We start from the raw sequence: 15,454 nt of genomic DNA, 5'->3' as shown, positions 1-15,454 counted from the left end.
TTTAGAATTGTATTTTTCATTTCCACACAAAAGGTTCTGGCATATTGATAGGGGTTGCATTGAATTCATAGATTGGTTTGGAGGGTATTGCCATCTTAACAATATTAAATCTTGAATCCATGAACACAGGATATATTTCCATCTTAATATTTAATATACTCACTTACAACAATAAATTTCCATTTAATTACTTCTTTAGTTGTATTCAGAAAGTTTGGTGTGTTATGCGTTCATTTTCACTCACCCCAAACTAATTTCCACTGTGATCTTGTCTTTTACTCATTGGTAATTTATGAGGATAATTAATTAATTAATTAATTTTATTAATATGTATACATTTATTGATTTTTCTATTTCATTAATTTCTATATTAATTATATTGTGGCCAGAAAATGCACTTGGCATATTTTCAATTTATAAAAATTTATTGAAATTTGTTTTATTGTCTGGCACATGGTTTATCCTGTAGAATATGCAGATTGCTTGGGAAGTGTAGACATTTTAAGAATATTTTTTCTTCCAATTCATGAGCATGGAATACATTTCCATTTCTTTGTGTCATCTTCAAATCTTCAAGTCTTTCATCAGTATTTTATACATTTCAAAATACAGGTCTTTCACCTCTTTGGTTAGGTTTATTCTTAGATATTGATTTTGGTACAATTGTAAATGAGAGTGATTCCTTGATTTCTTTTTCTGCTGCTTCATTATTGGTGTATAGAAATGAAACAGATTTCTGTACCTCTACTTTGTATCCTGCAACTTTACTGAATTCATGTATCTGTTCTACCAATTTTTGGTGTTGTCTTTTGGGTTTTCTACATAAAGTATGATATCACCTGCAAATAGTGTAAGTTTGACTTCTTCCTTGCCTAGTTAGAAGTCTTTTATTTCTTTTTGTTGTATTATTTCTTTGGCTAGGACTTCAAGTACTATGTTAAGTAACAGTAGTGAGAGTGCATGCCCTTCTCTTGTACCTGACTATAAAGGAAAAGGTCTCAGTTTTTTCCTGTGGAAGATGATATTAGTTGTGGGTTTTCTTTTGTATATGGCCTTTATTATGATGAGATATTTTCCCTCTAACCTTACTTTGTTGAGGCTTTTATCATGAATGGATGCTGTATTATGTCAAATGCCTTTTATGCATCTATTGAAATTATCATGTGGTTCTTATTCTTTATTAATGTGATGTATCTCATTGATTTTTGATTATTAAACCACATTTGCAACCCATGAAAAAATCCCACTTAATTGTGGGATTTTTAAAATGTATAATTGGATTTGGTTTTCTACTATTTTATTGAGAATTTTTGGATCTGTGCTCATCATAAATATTGGCCTTTAATTTCCTTTTTTAGTTGTGTCTTTATCTGGTTTTGATTTCAGGGTAATGCTGGCCTCATAGAATTAATTTGGAAGTTTTCCTTCCTTTTCTGTTTTTTTGGAATTGTTTGAGAAGAACAGATATCAACTTTTCTTTAATATATTGTAGATTTGGCCTGTTAAACCATCTGCTCCTGGACTTTTGTTTTTCAGGAAATTTTTGATTATTGATTCAATTTCTTTGCTGGTTATTGGTCTGTTCAAGTTTTCTATTTTTTCTTGATCAAGTCTTGGTAATTTATGTTTCTAGGAACATAAACTTTCTTCCAGGATTTATTGGCTTATAGTTTTTCATAATATCCTCTTTTTTGTTGCACATTACACCTAATTTTATTCATGTTTCCTTTGGGTAAGGAAGGAGATCATTCAATAAAAACATACAGTAGAGGGAGGTGTTAAGATGGCAGAGGACTAGGGTACCATAATTTCAATTGGTTCCTGAAATTCAACTAGATAGTTATCAAGTCATTCTGAACACCTATGAAATCAAATAGAGATCTGAGAAAAGAACTGCTACAAATCTCTGAATAGAAAAGTAACCATGTTTTCCAAGGGAAGAGGTACAGAGATGGAAATCTGAGTTAATGTATTGAAAGATAAATCATGAGAAGCAGAGGTGCAAAGCAGTGGAGCACAAAATTGGAAATTTTAGAGGTTTGCTGCAGTGGGGAACTTCTCTGCCTGAAAGGTGCTCAGGTGGTGAAGTGGGGTGGTACCCAGGTGGGACACCATGATCTCAGGATGCCGAGAGTCACGAAAAGAATAGGGGTGACTGGGGCAGAGTTCCCAAGCATTGGAGCAGAGAAACAGGCTACAAACAGTAAGTCTAGACTCCAGCTTTCTGCTCGGTGTTGCCATAAACTGGGAACCACTGCGTGGTCACGTGACCACTCTCCTAGGAGAGGCCCAGCAAAAGGCAGAAGTGTGGCAAGACCTCTCTCCCTCCCCCAAGAGGAAGGGTGTGTTTACAAGCTGCAGGAGTCTATAAAGTTTGGAGACTCAAAAAGGGGCCTCTGTCTGAGATAAAAATACTCAGTGATAGGCTGGGGGAATATAGAGTTCAAATGAAAACCAGGGAGACAAGAGTAATAGCCTGCTTTTCTCTGAGGGCTCACTGAAGTGTAGGGGGTATAAACTTTCAGTTCCAGGGCTACACATGGAGGCCTCACCAGTTTCATCCCCTTCATTGGTGCTGAAAAACTTCAGGGAGCAAAACAGCACCACATAATGCAATCTGGAGCCACGTAAACTGAGCCCAGGCCCCTACCAAGAGGGTACAATTCCACCCAGGCAAAGATACTTGAAAATCAGCACAACAGGACCATCACTGAGAAGACCAGCAGGAATATCTGGCTAATACCAGTTTACTGATCATAGAGCACTGCAAATCATCAGCGCCTGGAGAAAACATTACATATCACTCATGTTTGTTTGTTTTTTATTATTCTTTAGTCTTTCAGTTTTACTTTTTTTTCTTTACAGCTATTTTCCATTTTTTAAAATTCTTAGGTCTTTTTTAGTTATGCTCTTACATATATATATTTCATTTTTTATTTTCTTTCATTGTATTCAATTTTGTTTTTGTATAAATATGTTTTTCTTTCTTTTTCTCTTTACATATTTTTTATTTTTTTAATTGGATTTCAATTTGCCAACATACAGAATAACACCCAGTGCTCATCCCATCAAGAGACTCCTCAGTGCCCATCACCCAGTCACCCCCACCACCTGCCCACCTCCCTTTCCACCACCCCTTTTTCGTTTCCCAGAGTTAGGAGTCTCTCATGTTCTGTCTCCCTTTCTGATATTTCACACTCATCTTTTCTCCTTTCCCCTTTATTCCCTTCCACTATTTTTTTATTCCCCAAATGGATGAGACCATATAACGTTTGTCCTTCTCCAGTTGACTTATTTCACTCAGCATAATACTCTCCAGTTCCGTCCACATCGAAGCAAATGGTGGGTATTTGTCATTTCTAATGGCCGAGTAATATTTATTCTATTATATACATAAACCACATATTCTTTATCCATTCATCTTTCGATGGACACCGAGGCTCTGTCCACAGTTTGGCTATTGTGGACATTGCTGCTATAAACATCGGGGTGCAGGTGTCCCGGTATTTCACTGCATCTGTATCTTTGGGGTAAATCCCCAGCAGTGCAATTGCTGGGTCTTAGGGCAGATCTATTTTTAACTCTTTGAGAAACCTCCACATAGTTTTCAGAGTGGCTGCACCAGTTCATATTCGCACCAACAGTACAGGAGGTTCCCCTTTCTCCACATCCGCTCCAACATTTGTTGTTTCCTGTCTTGTTAATTTTCCCCATTCTCACTGGTGTTAGGTGGTATCTCACTGTGGTTTTGATCTGTATTATCCTGATGGCAAGTAATGCGGAACTTTTGCTCATGTGCTTGTTGGCCATGTCTATGTCTTCCTCTGTGAGATTTCTGTTCATGTCTTTTACCCATTTCATGACTGGATTGCTTGTTTCTTTGCTGTTGAGTTGAATAAGTTCTTTAGAGATATTGAATACTAGCCCTTTATCTGATACGTCATTTGCAAATATCTGCTTCCATTCTGTAGGTTGTCTTTGAGTTTTGTTGACTGTATCCTTTGCTCTGCAAAAGCTTCTTATCTAGATGAAGTCCCAATAGTTCATTTTTGTTTTTGATTCTCCTGCCTTCATGGATGTATCTTCCAAGAAGTTAGTGTGGCCGAGTTCAAAAAGGGTGTTGCCTGTGTTCTCCTCTAGGATTTTGATGGAATCTTGTCTCACATTTAGATCTTTCATCCATTTTGAGTTTATCTTTGTGTATGGTGAAAGAGAGTGGTCTAGTTTCATTCTTTTGCATGTGGATGTCCAATTTTCCCAGCACCAATGATTGAAGATACTGTCTTTTTTTCCAGTGGATAGTCTTTCCTCCTTTGTCGAGTATTAGTTCACCATAAAGTTGAGGGTCCACTTCTGGAGTCTCTATTCTGTTCCATTGATCTATGTGTCTGTTTTTGTGCCAGTACCACACTGTCTTGAGGACCACAGCTTTGTAGTACAACCTGAAATCTGGCATTGTGATGCCCCCAGCTATGGTTTTCTTTTTTAATATTCCCCTGGCTATTCGGGGTCTTTTCTGATTCCACACAAATCTTAAAATAATTTGTTCTAACTCTCTGAAGAAAGTCTATGGTATTTTGATAGGGATTGCATTAAACGTGTATATTGCCCTGGGTAACATTGACATTTTCACAATATGAATTCTGCTAATCCATGAGCATGGAGTATTTTTCCATCTCTTCGTGTCTTCCAAAATTTCTTTCAGAAGTGTGCGAGGTTTTTAGGGTGTGCATCCTTTACCTCTTTGGTTAGGTTTATTCCTACGTATCTTATGCTTTTGGGTGCAATTGTCAATGGGATTGACTCCTTAATTTCTCTTTCTTCAGTCTCATTGTTAGTGTATAGTAATGCCACTGATTTGTGGGCATTGATTTTGCATTCTACCACACTGCCAAATTGCTGTATGAGTTCTAGCAATCTCGGGGGGGGTAGTATTTTGGGTTTTCTATGTACAGTATCATGTCATCTGTGAAGAGGGAGAGTTTGGCTTCTTTGCCCATTTGAATGTCTTTTATTTCTTTTTGTTGTCTGATTGCTGAGGCTGGGACTTCTAGTACTATGTTGAATAGCAGTGGTGAGAGTGGACATCGCTGTCTTGTTCCTGATCTTAGGGGAAAGGCTCCCAGTGTTTCCCTATGGGAATGATATTTGCTGTGGGCTTTTCGTAGACGGCTTTGAAGATGCTGAGGAATGTTCCCTCTATCCCTACACTCTGAAGACTTTTGATCAGGAATGGATGCTGTATTTTGTCAGATGCTTTCTCTGCATCTAATGAGAGGATCATATGGTTCTTGTTTTCTCTCTTGTTGACATGATCTATCACATTGATTGTTTACGAGTGTGGAGCCAATCTTCCATCCCAGGGATAAATCCCACTTGGACATGGTTAATAGTTTTCTTAATGTATTGTTGGATCCTATTGGCTAGTATCTTGTTGATAATTTTTGCATCCATGTTCAACAGGGATATTGGTCTGTAATTCTCTTTTTTGGTGGGGTCTTTGGTTTTGGGATTAAGGTGATGCTGGCCTCATAGTACGACTTTGGAAGTACTCTGTCTCTTTCTATCTTTACAAAGAGCTTTAGTAGAATAGGTATGGTTTCTTCTTTAAACGTTTGATAGATTTCCCCAGGGAAGCCATCTGGCCCTGGACTTTTGTGTCTTGGAGGTTTTGGATGACTGCTTCAATTTCCTCCCTGGTTATTGGCCTGTTCAGGTTTTAATTTCTTTTTGTTCCAGTTTTGGTAGTTTGTGATTTTCCAGAAATGCGTCTATTTCTTCTAGATTGCCTAATTTACTGGTGTATAGCTGTTCATAATATGTTTTTAAAATCATTTGTATTTCCTTGGTGTTGGTTGTGATCTCTCCTTTTTCAATCATGATTTTATTAATTTGAGTCTTCTCTCTCTTCTTTTTAATAAGGCTGGCTAATGGTTTATCTATCTTATTAATTCTTTCAAGGAACAAACTCCTGGTTTTGTTGATCTGTTCCACAGTTCTTCTGGTCTCGATTTCATTGAGTTCTGCTCGAATCTTTATTAACTCTCTTCTTCTGCTGGGTGTAGGATGTATTTGCTGTTTTTTTCTCTAGCTCCTTTAGGTTTAAGGTTAGCTTTTGTATTTGAGTTCTTTCCAGTTTTTGAATGGATGCTTGTATTGCAATGTATTTCTCCCTCAGTACTGCTTTTGCTGTATCCTAAAGATTTTGAACAGTTGTATCTTCATTCTCATTAGTTTCCATCAATCTTTTTAATTTTTCCTTAATTTCCTGGTTGACCCTTTCATCATTTGTCAGGATGTCCTTAACCTCCACGTGTTTGAAATCCTTCCAAACTTCTTCTTGTGTTTTAGTTTTAATTTCAAAGCTTTATGGTCTGAGAATATGCAGGGGACGATCCCAATCTTTTGGTATCGTTTAAGACCTGATTTGTGACCCAGTATGTGGTCTATTCTGGAGAAAGTTCCATGTGATCACATATTCTTTCAGTTCCTGCCTATCTTGGAAGCTCTTTATCTCTCCTTCTATTCTTAACGAGAGCCTTGCTGGATAAAGTATTCTTGGCTGCGTGTTCTTCTCATTTAGGGCCCTGAATATATCCTGCCAGCCCTTTCTGGCCTGCCAGGTCTCTGTGGAGAGGTCTGCAGTTAATCTAATATTTCTCCCCATAAAAGTTAGAGGTTTCTTCTCTCTTGCTGCTTTAAAGATCTTCTCTTTATCTTTGGAATTTGTAAGCTTCACTATTAATTGTCGAGTTGTTGAGTGATTTTTATTGATTTGGGAGGGGATCTCTCTATTTCCTGGATCTGAATGCCTGTTTCCCTTTTCAGGTTAGGAAAGTTTTCAGCTATGATTTGTTCAAATACATATTCTGGACCTCTGTCCCTTTCGGTGCCCTCGGGAACCCCAATTAAACATATATTTTTCTTCCTCAGGCTGTCATTTAATTCCCTTAATCTATCCTCTTGGTCTTTTAATTGTTTGTCTCTTTTTTCTTCAGTTTCCCTCTTTGCCATCAACTTGTCTTCTATGTCGCTCACTTGTTCTTCTACTTCATCGTTAGGACCTCTAGTTTGGATTGCGTCTCATTCAATTGATTTTTACTTTCTGCCTGATTAGATCTAAATTCTGCAGTCATGAAGTCTCTTGAGTCCTTTATGCTTTTTTCTAGAGCCACCAGTAGCTTTATATTTGTGCTTCTGAATTGGCTTTCTGACATTGAATTGTAATCCAGATTTGTAACTCTGTGGGAGAGAGGACTGTTTCTGATTCTTTCTTTTGAGGTGAGGTTTTCCTTCTAGTCATTTTTCTCAGTGCAGAGTGGGCAAAAACACGTTGTATTGGGAAAAGGAGGAAAAGAGAGAAGAGAAAGAGGAAAAAAAAGAAAAAAAGGAAAGAAACATAAAAGAGGAAAAAAGAGAGAAGAGTAGGAAAGAAAAAAAGGGTGGGGGGAGGAAGCAAATAGAAAAAAAAATAACAGGGGGAGTATCCTCTGATTCTATATACTATAAATCCCTCGACTTCCTCTGGAACTTTCCAGTGCTGCTTGGTCAATAATTTGTTTTTCCCCTCTCCGTCTAGCTGGTCTTCTGGGGTAGGTGCCTCCTGGGCTGATTTTCCGGTTTTAGCACTTGGGGGTGTTGCTCAGCCCCGGCCTGGTACAGGGCTCAGTGTAAGTTGTTTAACCTGTCTATCCTTTTAGGCCCCTGTGAAGCTCAGTGGGGGTTGTTTATCCTGTGAGGCCCCAAGAGGAACAACAACAGTAGCAGCTGCCAACTCTTCAGCCCTGGAATCAGCTCCTGCAGTAACTACAAAGCTCTCAGTCTGCAGGTGCCTGGATGCTCAGGGGGCGGGGCTGCTGATCTGCTCAGCTCTGGGCTGCCCAGACGCTGGAGCGTCCTTTCTGTCCTGTGCCCTCCTGTCTTCTGCCTGTCCCGGGGGGGAGCCCCGGATCTTGGGCTGTGTCCTCGGCACCTTGTGCTCCCGGGCCTGTGCTGCTGGAATTGTGCTCCCGGCTGCACAGCTCCCTCTGTGTGGAGCCACCGCCTGAGCCGCCTTCAAGCTGCTCCCGGGTCCAGCCGTGGGCGTGCTGCAGCCCTTTAGGGAGGTCAGCCGCAGAGTGTGGAGCGCTCTCCCTGGGGAGCAGGTCCTCTGTTAGTGTCTCTGGGAGCCTGAGGGCATCCCCGCCCCTCCTGGGATCCTGCTCCAACTCCTTGTGAGTGCCTTTCAGTCTGGAAAGATTGGTGAAGCCCCTGCTTCTCCGGGACGGGGCTTTCCTGTCCTGGGGGCACTCGCCACGGCCTTAGCCAGGCTCCTCGCGGGGCCCCTCCCTCTTGGATGCCTTTGTTTCTTTATTTCTTCCCACCCCCTCGTCTTCCTACCTTGATAGAAGCGTTAACTCTCCTTACTGTAGCATTCCAGCTGTTATCTCTTTAAATCTCATGCCGAATTCGTAGGTTTTCTGGATGATTTGAAGGTTATCTAGTTAATATGGTGGGGACAGGTGACTTGAGCATCCTACTCTTCCCCCATCTTGCTCCACCTCCCCCAACCATCTGCCCAATCTGGAAGAAATTGATGCATTACTAGAAACATATAAACTACCAAAATTGAAACAGGATGAAGTAGAAAATCTGAACAGACCCATAAACAGCAAGGAAATTGAAGCAATCATCTGAAATCTCCCCCAAACAAGAATCCAAGACCAGATGTTTTCCCAGCAGAATTCTACCAAACATTTAAAGAATAATTAATACCTATTCTTCTGAAGCTGTTTCAAGAAATAAAAAGGGAAAACTTCCAAACTCTTTCTATGATGCCAGCATTACTTTGATCCCAAAGCCAGACAAAGACCTCACCAGAAAGGAATATTACAGACCAATATCCTTGATGAATTTGGATGCAAAAATTCTCACCAAGATACTAGCCAGTACAGTCCAACAGTACAAGAAAATATTATTCGCCATGATCAAGTAAGATTTATTCCTGGGCTGCAAACATTATTCTACATCCACAAATCAATGAATGTGATACTTAGTAAAACAATGGAGAAGAACCATATGATTCTCTCAATTTACAAAAAATAATTTGACAAAATACAACATCCCTTCTTGATTAAAACTCTGTACAGTATAGGGACAGATGAAACATACATCAATATCATAAAAGGCATATATGAAAACCCTACAGTGAATACCATTCTCAATGGGGAATAATTGAGAGCTTTACCTTTAAGGCCAGGAACACGACAGGGATGTCCATTCTCACCACTGTTTTTCAACACAGTATTTGAAGTGCTAACCTCAGTAATCAAGTAACAAAAAGAAATAAAAGGCATCCAAATCTACAAAGAAGTCAAACTTTCACTCTTCACAGATGACATGATACTCTATGTTGAAAACCCAAAAATGATTGCACCCCCAAATCGCTAGAACTCATACAGGAATTCAACAACGTGGCAGGATATAAAATCAATGCATTTCTATGCACTAACAATGCAACAGAAGAAAGAGAAATCAAGGAATTGATTCTCATTTTCCCCATTGCACCAAGACTTGTATGATACCTAAGGATAAAAGTAACCAATGAAGAAAAGGATCTTTACTCTATAGAATACTTATGAAAAAACTGAGGAAGACACAAAGAAATGGAAAAACAGTATATGCTCATGGATAGGAAGAACAAATATTGTTAAAATGTCTATGCTACCCAAAGGAATCTACACATTCAGCGCAATCCCTATACAAATATCATTAACATTTTTCAAAGAGCTAGAACCAATAATCCTAAAATTTGTATGGAACCAGAAAAGACCCCAAATAGTGAATGTAATGTTGAAAAAGAAAACCAAAGCTGGTGGTATCATAATTCTGTACCTCAGGGGTCCCTGGGTGGTTCAATAGGTTAAGTATCTGCCTTTGGCTCAGGTCATGATCCTGGAGTCCTGGGATTGAGCCCTACTTCTAGCTCCTTGTTCAGTGGTGAATCTGCTTCTCCCTCTGCCCCTTGCCCAGCTTATTCTATCTCAAATAAATAAATAAATAAATAAATAAATAAATAAATAAATAAAATTTTAGAAAAAAATTACAACTTCAAGCTATATTACAAAGCTCTAATTATCAAGACAGTATGGTACTGACACAAAAACAGACACTTAGATCAATGAAACAGAACAGAGAACCCAGAAATGGTCCCTCAACTCTGTGGTCAATTCATCTTCGACAAAGAAGGAAAGAATATCCAATGGAATGAAGATAGTCTCTTCAACAAATGGTGTTGGAAAAACTTGACTGCTACAGCAGAAGAATGATACTGAACCATTTTCTTATACCATACACAAAAATAAATTCAAAATTGATGGAATATCTAAATGTGAGATAGGAATATATCAGAATCCTACAGAGGAACACAGGCAGCAACCTCCTTAACTTCAACTGCAGCAACTTCTTCCTAGACAAATCTTCAAGGTAAGGGAAACAAAAGCAAAAATGAACTATTGGGACTTCATGAAGATAAAAAGCTTTTGCACCTCAAAGTAACTGTTGACAAAAGTAAAAGTCAACCCACACAATGGGAGGAGCTATTTGCAAATGTCTTATCATTTAAAGGGCCAGTATCCAAGATCTATAAGGAACTTATCAAACTCAACACCCAAAAAACAATCCAGTCAGGAAATGGGCAGAAGACATGAACAGACATTTCTCTAAAGAAGACTTACAAATGGACAAAAGACACATGAAAAAATGCTCCACATCACTCAACATCAGGAAAACAAAAATCAATACCGCAATGAGATACCACCTCACAGCAGTCAGAAGGGTAAAAATTAACAAGTCAGGAAACAATAGATGTTGGTGAGGATGTGGAGAAAGAGGAATGCTCTTACACTTTTGGTGGGAATTCAAACTGGTGCAGGCACTCTAGAAAACAGCGTGGAGGGTCCTCAAAAATTTGAAAATAGATTTACCCTAGGATCCAGTAATTGAACTACTAGGCTTTTATCTAATGGATAAAAGCAGTGATTTAATGGGGGCACCTGCATGCCCATGTTTATAGCAGAAATGTCCACAATAGCCAAAATATGGAAAGTGCTCAGATTCCATTGACGGATGAATGGATTAAGATGTGGTGTGTGTATATATATATATACAAAATATATAATATATAAAATATTATTCACCATCAAGAAAATGAAATCTTACCATTTGCAATGACATGGATGGAACTAGAAGATATAATGCTAAGTGCAATAAAGTCATTCAGAGTCATTCAGAGAAAGAAAATTATCTTATGGCTTCAATCATATGCAGAATTTATTTATTATTTAATTTTTAAAAGATTTTATTTATTTATTCATGAGAGACACACAGAAAGAGGCAGAGACATAGGCAGAGTGAGAAGCAGGATCCCTGGGGAGAAGGGACTCTGATGCAGGACTAGACTGCAAGCCCCCAGGATCATGGCCTGAGCCAAAGGCAGATGCTCAACCACTGAGCCACCTATGTGTTCCTCATATTTGTAAATTAAGAGGCAAAATGGATATACCTTTAGAAAGGGAGGGAAAATAAAATAATATGGAATCAGAGAGGGAGACAAATCATAAGAAACTTAACTGTAGGAAACAACCTGAAGATTGCTGGATTGGAGGTAGGTGGGGGCATGGGATAACTGTGTCTTATCTGGGTATTAAGGAATGAACTGGATGTAATGAGCCCTAATTGTTATGTGTAGCTGATGGATCACTAAACTCTACCTCTGAAATGAATAATATTCTGTATATTAATTAATTGACTTTAAATAAAACAAAAATTAAAATAACATAGTAAATGAAAATATGTCTTATGTACAATTTTTAAACTATAATAATATACCTTAATTACTTCCATGAACACAAGTTTTCTAATATTGACATAGTTTTTAGGAAAATGAACACAGGTGAGGCTTCTAGTAGTCTTCTACATTAAAATAATTCCTAATGCTTCTTTATAGGTCAATCAAGCACCCCCAAAGTACAAATGCCTATACATAGTGATCGTTTTACTTAAAATGAATACTTAAGTAAATTAAATATGTGGACAGCCTTTGGATGAGCTGACAATATATATTCAGCTAAGTAGGCAACAAGCCATAATGTCAAATGGGAAAAGTGTATTTGCAAATAATTTTCAAAAACTAAGTTAACTTTTTGTAACTAAATACAGGAAATACACAGATTTGCTAAGATAAATAAAATGTGATGTAGTTACACTTCAGTCTAAAGAATGCACACCAGAACATTTATAAAAAGTGTATTAATCTTATTGAGAAATTTAATACAATAACGCTGGCTAATGGAAGTATATATGTGAAACTCTATGTGTGCTATATGTTTTGCCACATACTTTTGTTACTTTGAGGTGCATAACACATGTTTACCAAATTGAGCATTCATTTTCAATTGTTACTAGTATCATGTGTTTTGAGAAACGTGTACAATATGAGAAACGTGTACAATATGAAAAACTTGAAAATACTCATTAACGAAAAATGTTTTAGGAAAAAATGTTTTTATACAATTATGTACAGTTTCACTGTGTACATTTTAAGCAAGATTTTTGTAAATGACATTCCAGTTAAAGTGAAAATCATCTCACATGTAAAAAAAAAGTCTGGATTTTAAAATTCTTTCTAAATGACACCACCTGACTCAAGTTAACAAATGACTTAAACACTAGTAATAAAAAAGACAGAACACATTTCATGAAGAGTACGAAGAGTAATATCTGCTGAGTATTTCAGTTTCATTTTCAGAATACTGGTGTCTTATGAGGAATCTGAGGGGAAGATTTCATAGCAGAAGCTAAGGTGGGCTGTATTGACTTAAGTGGGGACCCAATTGGACTGTGAAACTGTGGGATACCTATGGATTCAAGCTACTTGTTAAATAAGAACTCTCACTATTGTTCAGAAATCCTTCCTCATTTCAGCAAAGATGCAGCCTGCAGCCTACATATCAATGGCTTTATTACAATTATTAGGAGAAAGTAATAGATTTGGAGACCTGTACCTTTTTGTAACCAGTTCTTCATAAAGATGACCCTTATAGGGATAATGAAGATCCATGATCCGTGCAAGACCAAAGTCACATATCTTCAGCACCAAGTCTTCACTATTAATGATAAATTTAGCTGGTTTGAGATCTCAGTGCTGTACATCTGCAGAGTGAATATATTTGAGCCCACATATCAACTGATACCTGAAAAGCCTGACATGCTCTTCCAATAAAGGGCCCTGCTCCAGCACATTAGCCAAATTGGTCTCATATACTCCTGAACAATATAAAAACTATTCAGTTTGGTAAGATAGCCTGCATCATGTGTTAACTGGCTTCAACTAGGACAAAGAATTTCAAACACATGTTATTATTGTTAGTCTTCTAATAATTTTTATTTCACATACAGTATTTTCAGCACTCGGGGGATCAGTAGGACAGTGTCTTGATGCCTACCCCTTTGTCAAAGTAATTGTCTATGGCAGAAAAAAACACACAAGCCATTGCCTCCACAACCAAATGGTTTTAATTCCATATACCTAGAGCCCAGATCAAATCCATGAATGTTCATGAGACTTTCAAATTTATCCGCCATTTTGAAAACTTTATCATTTCCTTTTCCTTTTGAATTGAGCTTGTGTACACAAGGAATAAAACTGACCTATAAAGGAGAGATCTTTCAAAAAAGGAAAAGAAAAATAATTTTACTTCCACAGCATGATGATTTCTTTATGTTCAATGCATATGCCACCAGGCCCATTGAATTGCTCTTAGATTTAAAGCTCAAAAAGTTCTACTCATATTGAGAATTAAAAAAGATTACAGTACTCATAGATCAAGAAAGGGGCAGCAACTCTGCAGACATTTAAAGAAAACACTCAAGAAATTCAAAAGGAATGAAATCGCACATTATGCATTCATATGTGCTGTGCTAAATGATTTAACATTCAACCAAAGTATAAATAAATATGCACATAATATCTATGAACATTCATTCTCCTTACAGTGCAGATACATTTAGTGCTGGACTGGTTCTGAGGAGCATCATTATAAGGTTCTGGTAGGCACTATTTCTGTTTTGAATCTTTTCTGCCTTTGTTGTTATATATTATAAGGAAACCCTGGTGGTTGTTGGTTAAAACAAGATGTCTTTTGTTATTGATCATGTGGCTCAAGCTCAACACAATCACAACAATTACAATCAAAGCTACCTTCCATCTTACTCAGATACAGCAGAAGTTGACTTCTCCAGCTTATTGAGGAAGTTCAGGACTTGCAGACAGCCCACAGATCTTGGCTGTTCTGGCCACAGGACCTACTCTGAGGCTCACTTTGCCAGTTACCACCATGTAACCCCAACCTAAGAGAGATAGTCCATAATATTATCTTAAAATTATTTGTAGTTTTGTTATTTTGCGTGTTATTTTTCCTCTTATTTATGTTTTTATTTGTGTGGGTCCTTCACATTTTCTTTTTGATAAGTCTGGAGGGAGATTTATAAATTTTATTGATTTTTTTCAAAGAACCAGCTCCTGGTTACATTGATCTGTTCTATTGTTCTTTAGTTTCTATATCATTTATTTCTGCTTAAATCGTTATTATTTCCTTCCTCTTGCTGGATTTAGGTTTCATTTGTTGTTCCTTTTCTAGCTCCTTTGTATATAGGGCTAGGTTGCATATTTGAGATTTTTCTTGCTTATTGAGGTAGGTCTGTATTGTTATTCTTCTCTCTTAGGACCACTTTTGCTGCACCCCAAAGTTTTTGGACCATTGTGTTTTCATTTTCATTTGTTTCCATGTATTTTTTTTATTTCTTTTTTGATTTCCTGGCTGAGCATTCATTGTTTAGTAGCATGTTATTTAGCCTCCATGTATTTGTGATCTTTCCAGATTTTTTATTGTGCTTGACTATGAGTTTCATAGCATTGTGGTCAGAAGGAGTACATGGTATGAATTCAAACTTTTGATATTTGTTGAGGCCTATTTGGTGACCCAGTATGTGATCTATTCTGGAAAATGTTCCATGTGCACTTGAAATAATGTGTATTCTGCTATTTTAGGATAGAATGTTCTGAATGTATCTGTTGCATCTATCTGTTCGAGTTTGTCATTCAAAGCCATTGTTCCCTTATTTTATTTATTTATTTATTTACTTATTTATTTATTTATTAATAATAAATGTATTTTTTATTGGTGTTCAGTTTGCCAACATACAGAATAACACCCAGTGCTCATCCCATCAAGTGCCTCCCTCAGTGCCCGACACCCAGTCACCCCCACCCCCTGCTCTCCTCCCCTTCCACCACCCCTAGCTCTTTTCCCAGAGTTAGGAGTCTTCATGTTCTGTCTCCCTTTCTGATATTTCCCACACATTTCTTCTCCCTTTCCTTCCATTCCCTTTCACTATTATTTATATTCCCCAAATG

The 15,454-nt window shown here is 37.6% G+C and overlaps 1 protein-coding gene and 1 pseudogene across 2 annotated transcripts in view; one reads left to right on the top strand and one right to left on the bottom strand.

Annotated features, from left to right (window-relative positions):
• Positions 1 to 15,454, top strand: part of LOC140628026 (dachshund homolog 2-like) — a 536,985-nt gene that overhangs the window by 456,068 nt on the left and 65,463 nt on the right. The window lies entirely within an intron of this gene.
• Positions 12,941 to 13,623, bottom strand: LOC140627808 (mitogen-activated protein kinase 6 pseudogene; annotated as a pseudogene).

Source organism: Canis lupus, chromosome X (assembly GCF_048164855.1).
Source record: "Canis lupus baileyi chromosome X, mCanLup2.hap1, whole genome shotgun sequence".
NCBI lineage: Eukaryota > Metazoa > Chordata > Mammalia > Carnivora > Canidae > Canis > Canis lupus.
This window is presented reverse-complemented; position numbering and strand designations above follow the sequence as displayed.